The sequence below is a fragment of the Eumetopias jubatus genome, unplaced genomic scaffold (assembly GCF_037043125.1).
Source record: "Eumetopias jubatus isolate StellerSeaLion01/CBP00866 unplaced genomic scaffold, mEumJub1_p1.0 scaffold_2, whole genome shotgun sequence".
In the NCBI taxonomy this organism is placed as follows: domain Eukaryota; kingdom Metazoa; phylum Chordata; class Mammalia; order Carnivora; family Otariidae; genus Eumetopias; species Eumetopias jubatus.
Window position 1 is genome coordinate 45720443 of NW_028274808.1, and position 16029 is coordinate 45736471.

Here is a 16029-nt window from a genome sequence, read left to right on the forward strand (position 1 = left end):
ATTGAAAATTTCTAAGAAACTCTTGTGGAATGAAAAGAGGCTGAGTAATTCCTTATCTCAGCATGTTGTTGGGGGAGTGGGTTGCAAATCAGACACTGAACTCTCTTACTGCCAGTAGGTGGAAACACTTTTTTTACTACTTTCTATTTTCGTCTTGAGCCATAGGTCCCTGCAACATCTATCATGTGTACCTATTCTTCAGAAGCCCAGTGGATCAGAATAAATGCTTTTATTTATATGATTATGATGTGGTATTACAATGGCAGCTGTATAGTCAAACATGTGTATGGGTGTTCATATCTTTAATCATCTCCTAAATTAAGGATGGAACATGTCCAGATTCATTGGACTTAATTCCCACACAATTTCCTGACCAAATGCCAAGGATCTCATATTGACTTCTTATCTAAAATTAGAGGCAATTGAAACGAATTATAAGGTGTTTCATAAGATTCTTTTAAAAATAATTCTTACCTCTGTTTGTAATGCCTCATAACATCCTTTCCCCTTCATCTCTACTCTGTGTGGGGTGATTTGTAACTGCAGATTTTCTCATATATTCATTTTTTTCTTCTTTAGTTTTTCATTAATTCTGGGCTACTGCTTCTAGTTTAAATTGTGGTTTTACTTTCTCCTGGTTAAAAAATAGAACAACAAAATTATCCATACAGATGACTCAATGTTTACAGATCTTTTGGTGGAGAGAAAAAAATGCCTGGCCTGTTGGCATGGAAGACAGGGCTAGGGGCAGTGTGAACCTTGAGAGCAAAAAAGAGAATTTCTAAATTATTTTATGCTAGGGGCTTCTAAGGAGAATCAATATGGTTAGACTTACACAAAACCTGTCTCTGAAGCTTTGCTCCTCACAACCCAGACGTGGCTTATAAGAACCAGATTTCTCAGTCAAGTTAGAGAAATAAGCAGCTCTGAGCACTAGGTTAACTATAGGTAATTTAGCTTTCCCTATTAGACTCAAGTGACAGTTAATTACCTTCTTGTGTCCAAGGTTAGATTGCTACCACAGGTGTTTATGCTTATGATTAAAGTTCATGGAAGAGATTATTGATCATTTTACCTAAAATGTATTATTTAACTGGAAAGCAAATATACTGACTCCTATTGATTATTTATCTTTCTAACACTATTGTTTAAAACATAATAGACATTCCAGGTATGCATTTTAGCACTGTGTATTAAGCAGATGATACTAAATAGGATACTGCCTTAGCAGGGTGTGGAGTCCTCAGTAAATCTTGGTATTTTCTTTTTTTCACCCTTAAGTAGGCCTGAAATAGTAGATAAAAACAAGTGTTAAGGTCAGTCTAAGTTAAGAAAAGAGGTCATAGAGAGTAGGCTCTCTGAAAGGACAGGGTGGTGAGGAATTCCAGCTCCAACTTTTAAAAATCTAAGTGATGTGTTAACTTATCAAAAGCAAAATGCACAGTGTATAAGCTGGTTGGACACTAAAGATTGGCTTGGCAGCTTTGCCAGTCAACCTGACCTCTGACTGTCAATCTGAGAAAAAAATCCAACCACTACAGAAGTAGACAAGAAAAGAACTTTATAGAAGAAATTGAAAATGGCCAAGAAGTGTGTGGGGTCCAGAAATTTTTGATTTTTTTCCAAAACATTAAATAATACATAATGTCCATGCTATTTAATCTGTTTATTTTACCAAATCATCTATAATACAGATACCTTTCAGCATAAGTAAGTTGTATATATGAAGAGAAATGCAGGTAAAATTCACTAATGAATATACAGTCAATGTTTCATAGTAAGTACCAGAATTAACTGGTGCACAGATTACTGAGAGTAAAGGTGGAAAGGGCCTGGAATCCATTCCCCTCCTCAGTGGTGCTTGGTGAACAGTGGCAGCTGGAGAAGGGATTTTTTTTTCCTTTGGTAGGGGGAACAACCAGTGCAAATGCTAAAGATGTGTGAAGATGGCTTGCTTGTGGGTTGGTAAGGAGCTGTGGAAGTGGAGAGTAAGGAGAGCAGAAGGGGAAGTTAGACAAATGACAGGCAACCAGAACTCAGGGGCCTTTGCGCAACTCAAGTGTGATGTCAGGACCAGCAACATCAGGATCCACTGACAGCGTGCTAGAAATGCAAAATCTGAGGTCTCACCTTGACCTAGTGAGTTATAATCTGCATTTTAACAAGGTCCCCAGGCAATTTTTAGACATGTTAAAGTTTAAGAAGCACTGTCCAATGTAAGACTCTGGCTTTTACTCAGGCACAATGATTGGTTGCACCTTGGTAGAATGTGGGGCGGGGGCTTTAAAAAATAATGATGTCTTAATCCCATAACAAGAGATTCTAATTTAATTGGTTGAGGGTAAGAGCTGAGCATTGGAATTTCTAAATGCTCCTAGTGATTCTTTTTTTATTTTATTATGTTATGTTAATCACCATACATTACATCATTATTTTTTGATGTAGTGTTCCATGATTCATTGTTTGCGTATAACACCCAGTGTTCCATTCAGTACGTGCCCTCTTTAACACCCATCACCAGGCTCACCCATCCCCTCACCCCCCTTCCCTCTAGAACCCTCAATTTGTTTCTCAGAGTCCATAGTCTCTCATGGTTCATCTCCCCCTCCGATTTCCACCTCCTTCATTTCTCCCTTCCTACTATCTTCTTTTTTTTTTTTAACATATTATTTGTTTCAGAGGTACAAGTCTGTGATTCAACAGTCTTACACAATTCACAGTGCTCACCATAGCACATACCCTCTCCAATGTCTATCACCCAGCCACCCCATTCCTCCCACCCCCCACCACTCCAGCAACCCTCGGTTTGTGTGGGAAGGGTTGAGTATCGCTGCTCCAAGTAACATAATATGATTTTCCATTACAAAAGATCATTCTTGCTGCTGTGTTAAGAAAAGAATGTAGGACAAAATTTTTAAGTTGGTTATGAATTATATGAATACATTAATAAAGATTTGGAAAAAAATAGGATGGAGAGTCATCTTATCCACTTAGGCAAGTTCAGATTGTAAAGATGTCTATTCTATTCTCAGTGATATATTCACTTAATGCACTGATATATTCATTTAATTCCATTTTCATAAAGCGTCCATAAGATTTTGTTGAAACTTGGTAAAATGCTTCTAATACTCATCTAGAAACTTAATAAGTATGAAAATAGGGACTTACATTTTGATAAAGAATGAAATAGAGAAAGTAGTTTGAGATGTTTTAAAACCTGCTATCAACCTTCAGTAGTTATTTCAACAAATGTATCAGTGGAGATACAGTAGAAAGTTGAGGAACAGACATAAGTATATATAAGAATTGAGTATTTTAGAAAAGTGATATATATATGAAAAGTGATATTTTATATATATAATATATAAATATATTTATATTTTATTTAGTGATATTTTAAAATGATATTTTAAATTAATGCTTGGATGGTCCCTTTGGGATTACCCTTTGGGAGATTGTCTTTTTTCCATTGGTCAGTCTTTCCTGCTTTGTTGAATATTAATTGACCTATAGTTGTGGGTCCATTTCTGTGTTTTCTATTCTGTACCATTGATCTATGTGTCTGTTTTTGTGCCAGGAACATATTGTCTTTTTTATTTGTTATTTTTTTAAATTATTTTTTTAATTTAATTTAATTTTATTATGTTATGTTAGTCACCATACAGTACATCATTAGTTTTTTTTTAAGATTTTATTTATTTATTCATGTGAGAGAGAGAGAGAGAGAGAGAGAGAGGCAGGCTCCCCACTGAGCAGGGAGCCCAATGCAGGACTCGATCCCAGGACTCTGGGATCATGACCTGAGCCGAAGGCAGACGCTTAACCATCTGAGCCACCCAGGCGCCCAGAACATCATTAGTTTTTGATGTAGTGTTCCATGATTCATTGTTTTCATATAATACCCAGTGCTCCATACAGTACATGCCCTCCTTAATACCTATCACTGGCCTAACCCATCTTCTCACCCCCCTCCCCTCTAAAACCCTTAGTTTGTTTCTCAGAGTCCATAGTCTCTCATCGTTTGTCTCCCCCTCCAATTTCCCCCCCTTCAGTTTTCCCTTCCTTCTCATAATGTCCTTCATGTTATTCCTTATGTTACACAAATAAGTGAAACCATATGATAATTGACTTTCTCTGCTTGACTTATTTCACTTAGCATAATCTCCTCCAGTCCCATCCATGTTGATGTAAAAAGTTGGGTATTCATCCTTTCTGATGGCTGAGTAATATCCCATTGTATATATGGACCACATCTTCTTTATCCATTCATTTGTGGAAGGGCATCTTGGCTCTTTCCACAGTTTGGCTATTGCAGACAATGCTGCTATGAACATTGGCGTGCATATGGCCCTTCTTTTCACTACATCTGTGTCTTTGCGGTAAATACCCAGGAGGGCAATTGCTGGGTCATAAGGTAGCTCTATTTTTAGTTTTTTGAGGAACCTCCACACTGTTTTCCAAAGTGGCTGTAGCAACTTGCATTCCCACCAACAGTGTAAGAGGGTTCCCCTTTCTCCACGACCTCTCCAACATTTGTTGTTTCTTGCCTTGTCAATTTTTGCCATGCTAACTGGTGTAAGGTGGTATCTCAGTGTGGTTTTGATTTGAGTTTCCCTGATGGCTAAAGATGATGAACATTTTTTCATGTGTCTGTTAGCCATTTGTATGTCTTCTTTGGAGAAGTGTCTCTTCATGTCTTCTGCCCACTTTTTGACTGGATTATTTGTTTTTTGGATGTTGAGTTTGAGAAGTTCTTTATAGATCTTGGACATCAGCCCTTTGTCTGTAAGGTCATTTGCAAATATCTTCTCCCATTCTGTGGGTTGCCTCTTTGTTTTCCTTTGCTGTGCAGAAGCTTTTTAACTTGATGAAGTCCCAAAGGTTCATTTTTGCTTTTGTTTCACTTGCCTTTGCATTCCATGCTCATGGATTGGAAGAATAAACATTGTTAAAATGTCTATGCTGCCCAGAGAACCATATTGTCTTGATGATTACAGCTTTGTAATATAGCTCGAAGTCTGGAATTGTGATGCCTCCAGCTTTGCTTTTCTTTTTCAGGATTGCTTTCGCTATTCGGGGTTGGGATTACCCTTTTGGATGTCTATCCCTTATACACTGGGATAAGTTCCAGATGGAAGAATTAAAGATGTATATGTAAAAAAATTCCCACAGAATATAACCAAAAGAATTATGCATATGTATGTGTAAATGTGTTTGTGATGTGGGTTAGTATTTTGTCAAGTATGATATAGGCAGAAAACATAAAAGAGAAAATAAATTTGCTTAGACAAAAGCAGCCATAGTAAATGAAAATGCAAATAAGATTTTGTGGGAAATATTTGTTACATATGTTTTAGATAAAGGGTTAATATAATAACATACATATAAATATATATTATAACATATTGTACAAATTAATAATAAAAATGATAAACACTTTAATAATACAATGTGAAAAAGTTAACCCAAAAAATTTAAAAGAGAAAATGCAAATGGATAGTAAACACACTGACACATATCGAACATCACTATATTTCAAGAAATTTATGTTAAAAGCATGATTTATCATTTTTGCCTGTTGAATTGAATTAAAAATATTATAAAATTATCTCATATTAAAATAGTGATACTTGATATAGCAAAATGGGCATTCTCACATACTTTTTTTAAAAGATTTTATTTATTTATTTGATAGAGAGAGAGAGAGAGAGTGACAGAGATAGCAAGGAGGAGCACAAGCAGGGGGAGAGGCAAAGGGAGAGGGAGAAGCAGGCTCCCTGTGGAGCAGGGAACTGGGCGGGGCTTGATCCCAGGACCCTGGGATCATGACCTGAGCTGAAGGCAGATGCTTAACGACTGAGCCACCCAGGCACCCCTCTCACATTCTTCTTTTTGAAATGGGCAAACCATTAATTCAAAGACAATTTTATGGAAATTTTTATTAAGATAATAATCATGGCTGGGCGCCTGGGTGGCTCAGTTGGTTAAGCAACTGCCTTTGGCTCAGGTCATGATCCTGGAGTCCCAGGATCGAGTCCCACATCGGGCTCCCTGCTCCGCGGGGGTCCGCTTCTCCCTCTGAGCGTCTTCCCTCTCATGCTCTCTCTCATTCTCTCTCTCTCAAATAAATAAAATCTTTAAAAAAAAGATAATAATCATGGCTGTAAACAAAAATTTGGCCCCTAATATATTTTTGCAGCATATTTTTTAAATAATAAAAAACAACATAAAAATTCTACAATTATTTAATGTTCCAATAATTTAAGATAGACCTGAGCAGCGTAACACTATGTAAACATTTTGTGGGACATATGATGGAATGAATGTTGAAAGGACAAATATTCTATATTGATATTTGACATACAAATATACTACTACGTACATTCAGTAAAAAACATACATGAGGATAACATATGTGGCATAAATTAAAGATAGCTCTTTATAGAAAATATCTAGAAGTACCAATATTTTAATTATTTGAGTTATTACTTCTTCATATTTCTGCTTATCTTTAATTTCTATAATAAATATGTAATTTTTTGGAAAAAGTTTTAGTTTGGAATAATTAGATTTACAAAAAATTGCAAAGGTAGTAGAGTTCCCATATACTGTTCACATAGTTTCTCTTGATGTTAACATATTATGTAACTATGGTGCATTTGTTAAAACAAAATGTTAACATTAGTGCATGACTATTAAATAAACTACAGATGCTTTTTGGATTTCATGAGTTTATGAACTAATGTTTTTATTCTATTCCAGGATTTAAGCCAGGATACCACATTGCATTTAGTGTATTACTTTTCTAAAAAGAAAAAAGCTCCCAAAACTCATTGAAAAATAATAATAACAACGCAAATTGAAGAACAACATATTTGAGGAACAACAACATAATTGAGGAAAACTATGGCATTTGAGCATAAAATGAGCTTTTTCTAGATTTCTATTGGCCAAGAAAAAGAGGGAAAGATGATAGGGAACATAATGATTCACCATCTGGTACTGTGTTCTCCCTTCATCCTTGAGGCAGGTAACAGATGGTGGTAAAGGAGTTGAAGGAAGATATCCACACCACTTTTCCAAGGATTCCAATAGAAAGATGTTATTTCCCTATGTGAAGGGTATCCATAGCAACAGATCTTTACTCTGGTTTAAATTATATCAACTAAATATACTTTAATTCAGCTCAGAAGCTCTGATTGGTTGTCATATCTTATCCATAAGGAATTGAAAACTGGTTATTAAATGCAACTTGGTAGATTCCTGTGTTCTGTGGGGGAAAATAAGAAAAGAGATTTGGTAGTAGTCAAATATTTAGGACTGCTTGTGACCTAAAGAAGTATTTTGGCCAAGTCTTGTCCAAAGGTAATTGAATTGTGCTGGTCCATTCCATTTTTCTTGTTGGCTGCTCTGAGAGACAAGAGGTATATCTTTGTAAGGTAGCCAGTACAGGACTCTTAAGAGTAAAGTTTTAAGGGTGATTCAGGTTTTACATGTCTAAGAACTATGTTATTAATGCATGTGGTACCCAAGAAATTCACTCCTGCAGACTTTCACTGAATTTATTCAATAAAAAAATATTACATGTATTAGTTCATCTCTTGTTGCCCAACTCTAGTGCTCTATGCTTTGGGATAATGCCACTAGTCTCCTCTATCTCAGGATCTATCTGACTTCATGAAATAGAGAGAGGATTCAACTGGAAAAATCTAGTCAGCTTCATTACTTAGAAAGGTTTTTTTTTTTTTTTTAAACCAGGATTCTTTCAATTAGTGAGGACCATAGGAAATTGTCTTTTGGAATCAGGCTAAGTGGTTGAATGTCAAATGTGTTTATTGGACTCTCTGGTGCCTGCACAAATCACTTGTACAAATCACTATGTGGATTTCTCTGGTGTCTCATCCCTTGTGATTATATCTAAGCTTTTTTATATCTAGGCAGTATAATTCTGGATAGAACATAGATAGTAAACAATAGACTTCGGAACCTAGGAATGAGTAAGCACTATTGAGGCAAAGGCATAGCTGTAAAACCCATCTTGGTGAGGAGACCTCACTGTGTAATGGACCCAGCACTGGCTTGGAATAAAGTAGAGCTGGGTTCAATCTGGCTCTGTCACTTACTTGCTGTGAGATTTCAGGCTTGTTCCTCACCCTAACTCATCTTCCATTTCCTTGTTTATAACATGGGGATCCTAATATTCTTCTTAGAAAGTTGTGAAGAGTAAATGAAATCATATATATAAAATATTTGATACATAACAGTCATTCAAAATGGATCCTTTATTCTCCTATTTGGTCCTGCTTACTCCCCGAAAATCATGCCACCATGATCCAAAAGATACAATTCTTATGCAATTGTTTTGTTTTGAAGATAGGAAAGGGTAAAAAACCAAAATCAAAAACCCCTCAGTGTTTTCCAATACAGTCAAGTGAAATGGGAGTTTTGGATGTCAATATAAAGACATACCCTTTTGAATCATGGAATCTCATAAAGATAGGGTAAAATTATACCGTGGCTTGTGCTCCCATCAAACTGAATTTCCAGAACCAGTCACTCTATAGATGCTTAGTGCCATGATTCACTTTCTAGATTCATTTGATCAGTTCTCCCAATAAGCCAGAACTAAATGAATCCCAAATGACTTTCAGCTATTTTAGGACAAGTGTCATTTTCCTTAAAGCCAGTCATTACATCTCTTCCCCTGATGTGTATTTCACATTTTCCTGCCAAACAATTTCTGTAATAAAGATTACAAAAAATGAAAAAAAGTTTATTTTCAAAATACTTCAAGCTATTTTAATTGAAAGAAGATGAGATATAAAAACATCTGATCTAAGCACATACTAACATTAATATGATGTAGTTAAAAGCTCTAAAATGATGTAAAAATAATTTGTTTAATTGCATTTTATTAGAGGTAAGAGAATAACTTTGTGCTACAAGTGCACTTTTGGGGAGGGTATATGCTATGGTGAGTGCTGTGAATTGTGTGAGACTATTGAATCTCAGACCTGTACCTCTGAAACAAATAATACATTATATGTTAAAAAAAAAAAGAAGATAGTAGGAAGGGAAAAATGAAGGGGGAGAAATCAGAGGGGGAGACGAACCATGAGGGACTATGGACTCAGAAACAAACTGAGGGTTCTAGAAGGGAAGGGGGTAGGGGGATCGGTTAGCCTGGTGATGGGTGTTAAAGAGGGCATGTACTGAATGGAGCGCTGGGTGTTATACACAAACAATGAATCATGGAACACAACATCAATAACTAATGATGTAACGTATGGTGATTAACATAACATAATAAAATTAAAAAAATAAGAAAAAAACAAAAACGAATTCACTAATTCTTAATCACTTGTATGTCTAACAAATAAGTTGCTTAATTTAAAATGTAAATTCTTAGGTTTCACTAACAAAGATTTTGAATCAGTGGTGCTGGGATGGTATCCCTGCAATATGCCTCAAGCAAGCATGCAAGTGAATCTCAGGCAGATTTTCCTTCTACAATATTTTGTGAAACAATTGAAGAATGGAATTTTATTGGTATGGAGGTATTTGATAAATCCAGTTCCACTTGCTTACAATTCTGAATTGTTTCAATCATCATTACTTTAGCCTTCCATAATTCCCATATTCCAAAGGAGTTCAAGATGCTGTGAACATAAGATTGAAGCTAAGGTAATTTTAAAATTCTAGAAGTACTAAATATCCTTATTTAAGGTGTATGGGAATGTTTCAGTTATTTTAAAAATACTGCGTACAAGACTATAGAGAATCCTCAGAACTAGCAGAATGAGTACATGAGACAAGTATTTGACCAAAATTACCTAGAAGTGCAGCTGATACTAGATAATGGCATCTTGCATATTGAATCTAAAGGTACTTTACTTAAATTTTCAACCTAGAGACTGGTGGTATAGACCAGCACTTCTCAAAGTGTGTTCTGTGGACTGATGCCATCCTTGAACTGTTTTTGTTATCATTTAGTGAAATATAGAAGTTAAGAGTAAGCTTTCAGAAACTTTTATGGCATTTTGAAAGAGTAAATATATGTTTGTTGTATCTAATAAGTAAAATAAAATGGGCTTATAGTTTGTATGTCTTTTCCTCAAATTTCACCTTTCTAGTGATTCATTTTGACTGTATTTTACAAGGATATTAGACCTAGATGAATTGGAAATTTTAAATAACATTACACTTTCACAGGTGAATATATAGTGAAGGTAGTGAGTGGATTAGCAACATAAAACTAGTATGAAGGTTAAAGGGCAAACTAATAAATTAACTATAGTCAAAATAATTAGTTAAGGGATACACACATAAAAATATGTAAAATATAACATTTAAAACATAAAATGGGGGAGCAAAATACAGAGTTTTTTGAATGGCTTTCAAATTTAGTTGCTATCAACTTAAAAATAAATAAATAAATATATATATATATATATATATATATATATATCTTAAAAAATCCTATATATGGTGTTATATGTGAACTTCATGGTAACCACAAAGAAAAACCAGTATTAGATCCACAAAAGATAGGAAGAAAGACATCTAAATATAACCCTAAAGAAGGCTATCAAACCACAAGAGAAAAGAGAAACACAAGAATAAAGGAACAAACACAAGAATAAAGGAACTCCTGAGGAACTCCTCAAAGCAGCAAGAAAACAATTAACAAAATGGCAAAAAGTACATACTTATCAACAATTACTTTAAATGTAAATGAACTAAATCCTCTAATAAAAAGACATAGAGTGGCTGAATGGATAAAAAATACAACATTCATCTGTATGTTGCCTACAAGAGACTCACTTCAGATCTAAGGATACACACAGACTGAAAGTGAAGAGATGGAAAGAGATATTCCATACAAATGGAAAGAAAAAGAAAGCTGGTGTACTTATATCAGATGAAATAGACTTTTAAACAAACACTAGCAAAGGACAAGAACATTACATAATGTTAAAGGAATCCAACAAAAAGATATAACATTTGTAAATATTTATGCACTTAATATAAGAGTACCTAACATGTAAAGCAAATATTAACAGACATAGGGGGAGAAATTGGCAGCAATATAAGGTAGGGATCTTTAATATGCCACTTACATCAGTGGCTAGATCACCCAGATAGAAAATTAATAAGGAAACATCAGCCTTAAATAACATAAAAGACCTGATGGATTTAATAGATACAAAACATTCCATCCAAAAACATCAGAACACATATTCTTCTCAAGTGAATATGTAAAATTCCCCAGGATAGATCATATGTTAGGCCATAAAACAAGTCTTGCTAAATTTAAGAAGTTTGAAGTCATATCAAGTATCTTCTCCAACCACAATGGTAAAAAAACTAAAACTCAGTTAAAAGAAGGAAACTGGAAAAATTACAAGTATATGGACATTAAACATGTTACTGACAACCAGTGGGTCAGTAAAGAAATCAAGGGGAAATCAAAAATTAACTGGAGACAAATTAAAATGAAAATACAACAATCTAAAACCTTGGGATGCAGCAAAGGCAGTTCTAAGAGGAAGGTTTGTAAAGATACAGGCCTACCTTAAGAAACAAGAAAAATATCAAATAAACAACCTAACTTTACATCTAAAGGAACTAGAAGAAGAAGAAGTGATACCCAAAGTTAATAGAAGGAAGGAAATAATAAAGATGAGAAGAAATAAATGAAATAAAGACTAAAAAAAATGAAAAGATCTATGAAACTAAGAGCTGTTCTTTGAAAAGATAAACAAAATTAACAAACCTTAGCCAGACTTATCAAGAATAAAAGAGAGAGGACTCAAATAAATAAAATAAAAAACAATATAGAAGAAGTTATAACTGATGACACAGAAATGCAGAAGACTATAAGAGACTACTATGAACAATTGTTTTCCAACAAATTAGGAAACATGTAAGAAATGGATAATTTCCTACAGACTTAAATCTTTCATGACTGAATCATGAAGAAATGGAAAAACTGAATAGACTAATTACTAGTAAGGGCATTGAATCAGCAATCAAAAACCTCCTAACAAACAAAAGTCGAGGGCCAGAGAACTTCACTGTCAAATTCTACCAAACATTCAAAGATTTAATACCTATCCTTCTCAAACTCTTTCAAAAAAACTGAAGAAGAGAGAATATTTCCAAATCTATTTTATAAGGCTAGCATTACCCTGATACCAAAACCAGCCAAGGACACCACACACACACACACACACACACACACACACACACACACACACACACACAATCATAGGTCAATATCTTTGGCGAATATAGATGAAAACATTCCCCACAAAATATTAGAAAAAACAAATTGAACAACACATTAAAAAGTTCATACACTACTATTAAGTGGGATTTAGTTCAGGGATGGAAGGATGGTTCAACATCTGCAAAATCAATCAGAGTGATACACCATCTTAACCAAATGTAATATAAAAATTATATGATCATCTCAATAGATGCAGAAAAAGCATTAGACAAAATTCAATAAACATTTATGATAAAACTCTCAACGAAGTGGGTGCTTGAGGAAGTATACCTTGGCATAATAAAGGCCTTATATGACAACTCCACTGTTAACATCATACTCAATGGCAAAAATCTGACAGGTTTTCCTCTAACATAAGGAACAAGACAAGGATGCCCATGCTTGCCACTTTTATTCAGCATAGTATTGGAAGTCTTAGCCACAACAGTTAGGCAGGGAATAAAAAGGCATCCAAATTAGAAAGGAAGACATAAAATTACAAAATCTATTTGTAGATGAAATGATACTATGTATAAAAAAATCCTGAAGACTCCATCAAAAAACTGTTAGAACTAATAAATGAATTCAGTGAAACTGCAGGATACAATATCAACTTACAGAAAAATGTTGTGATTCTATACTAGTGGAAAGAGAACTATTAGAGAAATTAAGAAAAAAATACCATTTATAATCGCATCAAAAATGCTTAGAAATAGATTTAACCAAGGGAGTGAAAAACCTGTACACTGAAAACTATGACATTCATGAAAGAAACTGAAGAAGACCCCCCCAAAAAAATGAGATTGAGAAGACACAAATACATGGAAAGATATTCTGTGTTCATGATTTGGAAGAATTAAATATTGTTAAAATGTCCATACTACCCAGAGCAATCTACAGATTCAATGTAATCTGTATCAAAATCTAATGGCATTTTTCATAGAACCAGAACAAATAATTTTAAAATTTGTATGGAACCCCAAAAGACCCTGAATAGTCAAAGCAATCTTGAAAAAGAACAAAGTTGGAAGTATCATACTTCCTGATTTCAAACTGTGTTACAAAGGTATTGTAATCAGAACAGTATGCTATTGGCATAAAAACAGAGAAATAGATCAATAGAACAGAATAGAGAACCCAGAAATAAACTCATTGCATACACAGTCAATTAATTTATGACAAAAGAGACAAGAATATACAATGGGAAAGGATAGTCTCTTTAATCAATGGCGTTGGGTAAACTAGACAGTAACATGCAAAAGAATGAACCTGGACCACCATCTTAAACCATACACAAAAATAAATTCAAAATGGATTAAAGCCTTGAAAATAAGACCTGAAACCATAAAACTCCTAGAAGAAAACATAATTAGTAAGCTTCTTGACATCAGTCTTGATGTTGAAATTTGGATCTAACTCCAAAAGCTAAGGCAACAAAAGCAGAAAAAAAAAAAAAAAGAGCAGGACTACATCAAGTTAAAAAGCTTCTGCACAGCAAAGGGAACCATCAATAAAATAGAAAGGCATCCTACTGATTAGAAGAAAATATTTGCAAATGACATATCTTATAAAGGATTAATATCCAAAATATAAAGAACGCAAACAACTCAGTAGCAAAGAACAAATAATCCAATTAAAAATGTGTGGAAGATCTGAAAAACAGACATTTTTCCAAAGAAACATACAGATGGCCAAAAGGCACATAAAAAGATGTTCAGCATCACTAATTATCAGGGAAATGCAAATTAAAACCACAATGAGCTATCATTTCACACCGGTTAGAATGGTTATTATCCAAAAAAGACAAGAGGGGCACCTAGGTGGCTCAGTTGGTTGAATGTCCCACTCTTGGTTTAGGCTCAGGTCATGGTCTCATGGCTCCTGAGATGGAGCCCCAAGTCAGGCTCTGCTCTAAGCAGGGAATCTGCTTGGAGATTCTCTCTTTCTGCCCCTTCTCCCCTCTAAAATAAACAAGTAAATCTTAAAAAAAAAAAAAAAAGACAAGAAATAACAAGTGTTAAAGAGGGTGTGGAGAAAAGGGAACACTTATAAACTGTTGATGGGAATGTAAATTGGTGCAGCTGGCTATGGAAAACTCTATGGAGGCTCCTCAAAAAAATAAAAATAGAATTACCATATGATTCAGCTATCCCACTTCTGGGTATTTATCCAAAGACAACAAAAATACTAATTATATGCACTCTTATGTTTATTGCAGCATTATTATAATAGCCAAGATATGGGAACAACCAAAGTGTCCACCAAGGGATGAATGGATAGAGAAGATGTGTTCTGTATATACTCAATTAAATGCTTTTCAGTCACAGAAAAGAAGGAAATCTTGCTAATTGCAACAACCTGGATAGAACTTGAGGATATTACGCTATGTGAAATAAGTCAGACAGAGAAAGATATACTGTATGATTTCACTTATATGCGGAATCTACAAAACAAAACAAATCAACAAAAGACAAAAAAATCAGAACTCATAGATACAGAGAACAGATTGGTCATTATCAGTGGGGAGGGTGTTGAGGGATGGGAGAAAAGGGTGAATTGTATGGTTACGGGAGGTAACTGGACTGGTGGCAATCCTGTGTTTACTAATATTGAAGTATTATGTTGTATTCCTGAAACCAATATAATGTCATATACCAATTTATCTCAGTAAAAAAAAATTGTTCTTTAGCCACAGGTAGTTTGAGAAGCAGTGGTTAGGATCCTCTTTATTTACAGTTTTCCTGGAGATGGTGATTTAACAATGCTCAGAATATGACCACTTCTCTCATTCCTGACTCACACCATATCTGTGCCCAAGCCTGTTTATAACTAGACAGGAAAGATAAGGGGAGCTATTGATTATATTTATTTCTATATATCCACTTTGTTCCAGAAAGGATTTAGGGAGGCTGGCTCAGGAACTAAGAATGTTGATATGGAGTGAGTCTCTCTGAATTTGGAAGACATTTTCTGTTTTTAAAAAAAGGTTCTAATGGTATTTGGATGAGGGGCCTCCTTTCTTTTCTCCCACTGTCTGCAGATGATTAGCAGATGGGAGCTGGTCTTGCTTGTCTCATGTTTGGGTCCATGTGGGTCTCAATTCTTGTGGGTTCTTGTTTTGATCATATATAAGTCCATTTGTCAGCTGGAACACAGGAAAAGCTACCTGAAGATTTAAGTGTGAATCTCATTATGTATTATTTACTAGTTGACCTGGCCTGTTTGCAATTTATAACTCTAAGATATTAAATTTTGGGAAGAGAAACTTTACCTATTAATACTGATGAGAAAGCACATATTCATTATGTCTGAATGTTGTTCCTCATCTAGCAGCTATCCCATGTAGATGAAGTAGGTGGTGGTAGGGAGTCCAAGGTCAAGACCAGTATTTTCAGCATTCATTCAATGCTTCTCATTAACCTGCAGTGGTTGGACAGATAGATTTAACTCCTAATTCTTCAAGAGATGCTTCCACATAACACTGCAAATACTGTACTTTTCTACAGCACTATAGTAGTTCTTGTTATTGAAACAAATTACCACAGATTTACTGGCTTAAAACAAATATGTTTATTATCTGTAATCTGAAATGAATCTTATTAGGCTAAAATTAAGTTGTCAGCAAGGCTGTTTTCTTCTGGAGCCTCCAGGAATTTTATCTTTGCTTTTTCCAGATTTGGTGGCTGCCTCATTCCTTGCCTTGTGGCTGCAACATTCCAATTTCTGTTTCCATCATTACATTGCCCTCTCTTCTGTAG